This window comes from Tupaia chinensis, unplaced genomic scaffold, assembly GCF_000334495.1.
Source record: "Tupaia chinensis unplaced genomic scaffold, TupChi_1.0 Scaffold000276_2, whole genome shotgun sequence".
Classification (NCBI taxonomy): Eukaryota; Metazoa; Chordata; class Mammalia; order Scandentia; family Tupaiidae; genus Tupaia; species Tupaia belangeri.
This window is the reverse complement of record NW_006159759.1, coordinates 73,819-80,671: the sequence shown is the minus strand read 5'-3', so window position 1 is coordinate 80,671 and position 6,853 is coordinate 73,819.

Genomic DNA, 6,853 nt, shown 5'->3' with positions numbered 1-6,853 from the left:
TAAGTCAGCTGTCTCTTTTCACTGAGAGAATAAGTGTCAAACCACAGGGTTTTAAATGTTTAATTAAATGATAACATGTCAATTATATTTATAGGAAAATTTTAAGGTAATATATTCATTACTTTTTAATCCTATCTGGCAATCAATAATTTCATAATTCTATAAACTCATAGTAACGTGCATTTCATATAATCATTGCAATATTGAGGTTATTATTAGCATTTGAAATTACCAAACAGCACTTTATATTCTATACTGTGTTTTGCTATGCTGTATCTTATTAGACTGTTATAATTCTGGAAGTGGACCAGGCAAATCATCCGGCTTTTATTCCAGAGCTCTGTCTACTGCTAAAAAATAAGGATTATGAGAAACCAAAGAGCACAGTACATTCTCAGTAATTAATGGGCAAAATTTCCAGTTTATGGTGAGCAACCCAGCTTGGGTTTTGGAAGGGGCAGACTAACCCCACAAAATGAAATGATAAATTCTCTTAATGTATTTATCTAATCTACCATAAGACCATGGGATAGATCATTCTCTCACAAGTATGTACAGTTTTATATTTTTTTATACTTTCAAAGTTCAGAAATGGGAAGCTTTAGTTAACAACAAATTCCATGAGACAAAGTGAAGCAAATTAGGGCAATTAATTAAAAATACTGTAGAACAGATACATGCATCAAAGACAGTATTTCTTCCAACGTTAAGAATCTATAGTTGTAGATGACAGTTTTATAAAATGAGAGCCAATGTAACCAGGAAGAGCTTAAGACTAGAATGGGAATTTCAGAATTCAAGTCTAGGATGTGCCTTTTACAATTCCATCAATTTTTAGAATCTATTTTCCTCATTTCCCAAGAAAAAACACGGCCTAACGTTCTTTATTAAATTTCCAGTTTAAAAAATACAAACAGCCTTCAAAAACTCGGTAATTATTTTATATCCCAAGTTCCTAGAGATTTAGTATATTTCCAGAATGAATGAATGAACAAATCAATGTTACTTCCATATAGCTCTCCATGGCTATTACTACTGGCATAGCACAAGTAGGGAAAATAGTGAGCCACAATGGATCCAGGAGAGAATTCGTATTTTAAGGCTGGCCCCTTTTCTTTGGCTGGGAGAATATACACAATCAGCAAAAGAGAAAGCGTGTATTCTTTATATAATCTTTATTGATTTTTTATGTTACAAAAATACTACATACTCAAAATATTACAGAAAATACAGTGATATAATATAAAACTTGTAATTCTATCACCAAGAAGTTACCATTTTTGATATTTTGGAGCATAACCTTTCAATCTTTTCCCTATAATACATACATTTTTAAAACGGTGTCATATTGTACATATTGCTTTAAGACATCCATTTTCCATTTGATAATACAGCATACATTTTTTTCTTAAAGAATTATCTAATTTAATTTTATTTATTTTAATTTGACCAGAGAGGGGCAGAGAGAGAGAGCAAGAGAGATGGAAAGTGAAAAAGCAAGCCACCAGGTCCAGGATGAACTGTGGTCAGACATGTGGGAGTGCAGCACCCTTAACCACCACCTGCCAGCCCCCACAGCATACATTTTTTTAAAGTAGCATAGTACTCCACTGTACGTATGCTGTAATTTATTTAACAAATTTCTTATGGCTAAGCATTTAGATTTTTTTTTTCTTTCTATAAACTTTGTAGGGAGATTTTTTTCATTTCTTCTTTTTCTTTTTAAAGGTTTTTGGCATACGGCATGTGTGGTTGCTTGAGAGAGACAGAGAGACACTGAGATAAAGAAATCACCCTCCTCTAGGGGTGATGGCCACACTGCAATATCTTTTTCTAATTTCCTTCATGGGACTTAGGGCACACACACACACGTGTCCAGCTTCACTTTTAAACCACCACATCTGGGACTTGAACTGTAGTTGGTCATGTGGGAGTCCAGCCCCTTAACCACTATGCCACCTGCTGGCCCCCTTTCATTAACATTTTAGGATAAATTTCTAAACATAGTATTGATGAGAGAATATAAATCATATTATAGCCTTGGGATATATCTTCTTAAATAAATACCTTCCAGGAAAGTCTATGACAATTTATAGTCCCTCCAGTAAAGTATAAAAATTCCTGTCTCCTTATGCCATGAATAATGGGTACTGTCAATTTTTAAAGTCTCTTTCAATCTGGAGGCCAAATGTCATAACTTTTTATATACATTTCTTAAATTATTCACATTTAATTAATTGAGTAGATCAACATTAAAAATAGGGCCATACTAGAATGTCTGCCATATAAAAAAATCGACAAAACATCTAACATCTTACACAAGCAAAATAATTAATCTGTTCTTTTTTATTTTTCAATTTATTGAATACCTTTCCTATACTGCAAACAATTCTGAAAACTGGAGAAATAAAAGAAAAACACATAGTCTCTGCTCTCAAGGAGCTTGCAGTTAAGAAAACAGATATTTAGGTATGCTGTTACAATACATTATCAACACCCTACTAAAAATATGTATGAATTAGTAGTAGCTTAATGATATGCAGGAAGAAAAGGATATTAAAAAAAAATCAGATCTAGAATAAGGGGGAGAACCTTCAATGACTACAGGATGCAGAGATCCAATGTAGTTTACAAAGAAAGTTCTACAGCCTCTGGAAATAAATTTTTTATATATCCAGTCTGACAGCACAAAGGCAAAGACCAAGCTTATTATTTATACATTTGCAATTCAAGAGTCAGATTTTTCCTTATTCAGCTAGTGACCAGTCAACTGTCAAGTTTTGTACAATTATTTTGTAACATTGGAATAGTCAATATAACAATCTTATGACAAATTTAAAACAAATTACCATTTAAGGGAAAAAAAATGATTCATTAGTCAGTGAAGTGGCAAGCAGTTAAATGAAGCATCTGTCCTTCAGGAAGCTGCCCCCCACCCCACCCCCCATTTTCTGCATGGTTTATTTTGTGGTTTGCCTCTTTCAACAAGGCAGCATGAAAAAGCTCATGACTTATTCACCCCTGACATAACTTCAGTGCCTCATAGGAGTTTCCAACTGATCCGAAGTCTGTCTTTCTGATCATGAGATTCGGTGGCTTCACATATTTATTTTTCTTCACATAAGAGTTAACAGGCTTACTGGCAGATGTAGAGGCTGATATTCCAGTGATTCCATTCTTTTCATTCAGTTAATATCATTTACTTTTTGTCATTCAACGAATACCTGGAACCCATCGAAAAGCCTAGCAAAAAGTTTTACATATATTTTAGGAATACTTTTAACTACAATATCAAATATACACACCAATCTTATCTCCACCTCACAGATAAAAGAAAGGAGAGGTGAAGTAATCTTCTCAAAGTCACTTAGCTTCCAAGAAACAACACAAGGACTCTGATAACTGAATTCCAAACCCAGGGCTCTTTTCACATTACTCTTCCCTTATTGTTCTGTTCTGACTCTTCCGTCTTCAGTTTTCTTATCAATGATCTTAAAACACCAAAGTACCCACTGCTTTCAAGTCTCATCTGCTTTGAGAAGCCATCTTGACCATTTCAGTCCATAGAACTCATCCGCCTCTGAACTTCTATAGCTTGTTGCTTGTGTTATTCAACTGGTATTAAGTCAGAAAATATTTGGTGGGATCTCAATTTTCAATCATGAAATAATTTCAATGACTATTGTTAACACGTTGTGAGATGACTCTGGTACTACTCAAGCTTAAGTTTCATTCAATCTTTCAAACATTTTTTACAAACTTCTACGATTCAGGCACTATGATAAGAGCTGAAGACATCGTTTCTGCCCTCAAGAATCTTAATTTAATGGGAAAGTAGATATGTGAACAAACGTTTTATACATATGTGTATATTTGTTCATTCATTCATTTGTTGATTAACTCAGCAAAGCAAACTCTGAATCTGCCCATGTACTGGCCCTGGGTTTAAAAAGATGTGATACACAGTCCCTGTCTTTCAAGTAAATTTGCAGTTTAGAAGACTGAGGTAAGTTTTTTCATTCATTCAATAAGCATGCAGTGGACATAAAATGGGGAACACCCACGAGTAACTCAGTCCCTGTTCACAGTCTAGGAAGTATACTAATTTATCCTAACCTGTAAGGGTCTATAGGGAAGCTTTAGATCATGGACATTCATTCATTTTTTTATCTGTTCCTAATTTCTTTTGTTAACTCTTAGATATCACCTCAAGTAATGTACCTAAAACGGAATTATCATAAATCGTATAGTCCTATTTTAAGTGTTCTCAATAATACTTGAAACAACTCTCATCTTACTCCAGACTAAAACCATACCAGATACCACTTGGCTTTTTACAGAAAATGAAAGAAATTTCTAAGCTGTAACTATTATGTCCCCAGATGCAGACCTGGAGTCCAGCACATAATAGGCATTGAATAAATACTTCCCAAATGAATGGATATGAGAATAATATGGATATGAGTTTCAAGAACACTGAAACTACTGGGTTGTCGGAAAACTCATGATGCATTTTTTGCACAGAAAAGACATTTGTGACTTTTCTGACAAGTCAGTAAGAAAAATTCAGTTTTCTTGCCCTATTGCTTTGTTCTTGTTTGACAATTGTACTCTAAATCGATCCTCTCATTTAGTAATATTTAATATTCCTTTCATTTTACCTTCCACAATAATACAGCAAATAATAAATCACTGACATACTAGAGATTAATTAACTGAAAGACTTTCAATTCTAGATATATCTACATTTAAGTGGATCAATTTTCCCTCATTCGATTCTACTACATAAGAACATTTATTAAACACGAATACATCATACAAAATCCAGTGATCTGTTTTTCTAGACAGCGAAGAGAGTCAGTGTTAACTGAACGTATTATTTCACTTCATCCTCAAAGTAATCCTAGCAGATGAGGACTATAATAATTCTCATGTTATAAAGAAATTAGGGAACTAGCATGAAGAAGGGCCCCAAAAAGAAAAAAACAAAGCAAGAGAATAATGCGTGGAAAAGCTTTCTGGTGAAAAAAAAAAAAGGGTACCCTCATTGCAAGTTTGTTTCACTTGAGACATTTCAAACTGAAACAAATCAGACAGAAAAGCCACCCATCTTCCACATCTTTCATCTTCACTTCAGTGACTACAAAAAGGCTAGGTCTTGCACTCTCTATGCCTGCCAATAGGTAATTCCTACTAACTGTTCTTGATAGAGGGAGCAGATAAACATCATTAGACAGAGGGTGGGAGTGGGCTGGCCTGCAGCCTAATGGTTAAGGGAGTCAGATCCTATAGAGCTGACAATATGGAATCTGGCCCCCAGTTTGAAAAACATGCTGGGTGCCTATGCATGCATGTCCAGAATCCCAATAGGATGGAGAGGTGGAGGAGAGGGGATTGCAGCACCAATTGTGGTCACACCACACTGTGGAGGGGCTTTCTCCCTTGCTTTGTCTCTCTCTCTCTGGTGAGCACATGTGCTATTTGGAAATTTAAAAAAAAGGGGGGAAGAGAGGGATACAAGAACAAAGACAGAGTTGGAATCATCTATAACCTTTAGACATGTTAAAAAGTTATTTTTTTTCAAATGCCCTAATTCTCTGATTCTGTTCTTCCTTTTATTTCCTGTTACTTCTCATTCACTTATTCACACATGTGGACTAATTACTTAAATACCAGGCACTGTTATAGGCACTTGGAAATAGCAATAAGTCAGGATTTCTGCTATTGGAGGGAAAAAGACATCAAATTAGATACTGCACAAGATATTAACTGCTATAACACGGTACACCAAAGCTTAGTCAGGGACCATATTTTATTCATCTTTGTATCCACAACTCTTGTACCACAGTGCCCAGCACTTACTTAACAGCTAAGTATTTCCCAAATATATAATTTCATAGCCTAGTCTTCTTCTGGTTGTCTTCAAATTCTTATATTCGTGTGTGTGTTTATGTGTTAGGCCACCTATTATATATCAGATCTGAATATATCTGTAATAAACTACACTTTAGTTTCCTTGGATTTGACCTACAAATGCATATTAATATCAACTACTAGTCCTAGATGTACTAAAACCAACCATTATCCTTATTTTCTGTTATCCAACAGTAGAAAAAACAGAGTATGGTAACCTTGTCAGTTGAGAAGTGTATTCACTAAATCAAAGTTAATACAGGTACTGATTGTTTAAATTCATTTGTAACTCTTTAGTCTATAATAGAAGCAAGCCTGCCCTCTAGTGCTAAAACTGTCGAATTGAATCAGAATAGCAGTTTCCAACGATTAGAAAAAAGAACTAGCATTTCAGGTATATGCTTAAAATATAAAACTATTATGTGAAAGCAAAGTTTCATTCCAAGAATTAAGTAACAAAATGGCATTACCGCTTCCACTTGTCATTTGTTTAAATATTTGGAAATTATTGTTTTTTTATTTTAATATCTCAGTGCTTTTGTAACATAGAAATGGTTTGTGTGTTAATGCTACTTTTCTACCTGAAGAGTTAGAAAAGTTGGCCCTTAATTTCACTAATCATGTCTTCAATTCAGTCCTATTCTCTGGCTATACTTAATATGTGATTCCACCTATGTCCTTACTGATGACTGTGTTTTGAATCTGACGGCTTCCAAATATATTTATCTCTAGCTTAGATCTTTTTTTTTTTTAACCTTGACTCAAACATCCATTTCCTTTTGAACATCTAATAGGCAATGTCTATTATAATATGCTCAAAAATGACTCCAGAATCTTCCCTTCTCAAACTTCCCCGTCTTAGTAAATAGCTAATTCCTTCCTGCAACTCTTTAAGCCCAAAACTTTGGAGTTATTCTTTTCCTTACACCCCACATTCAAC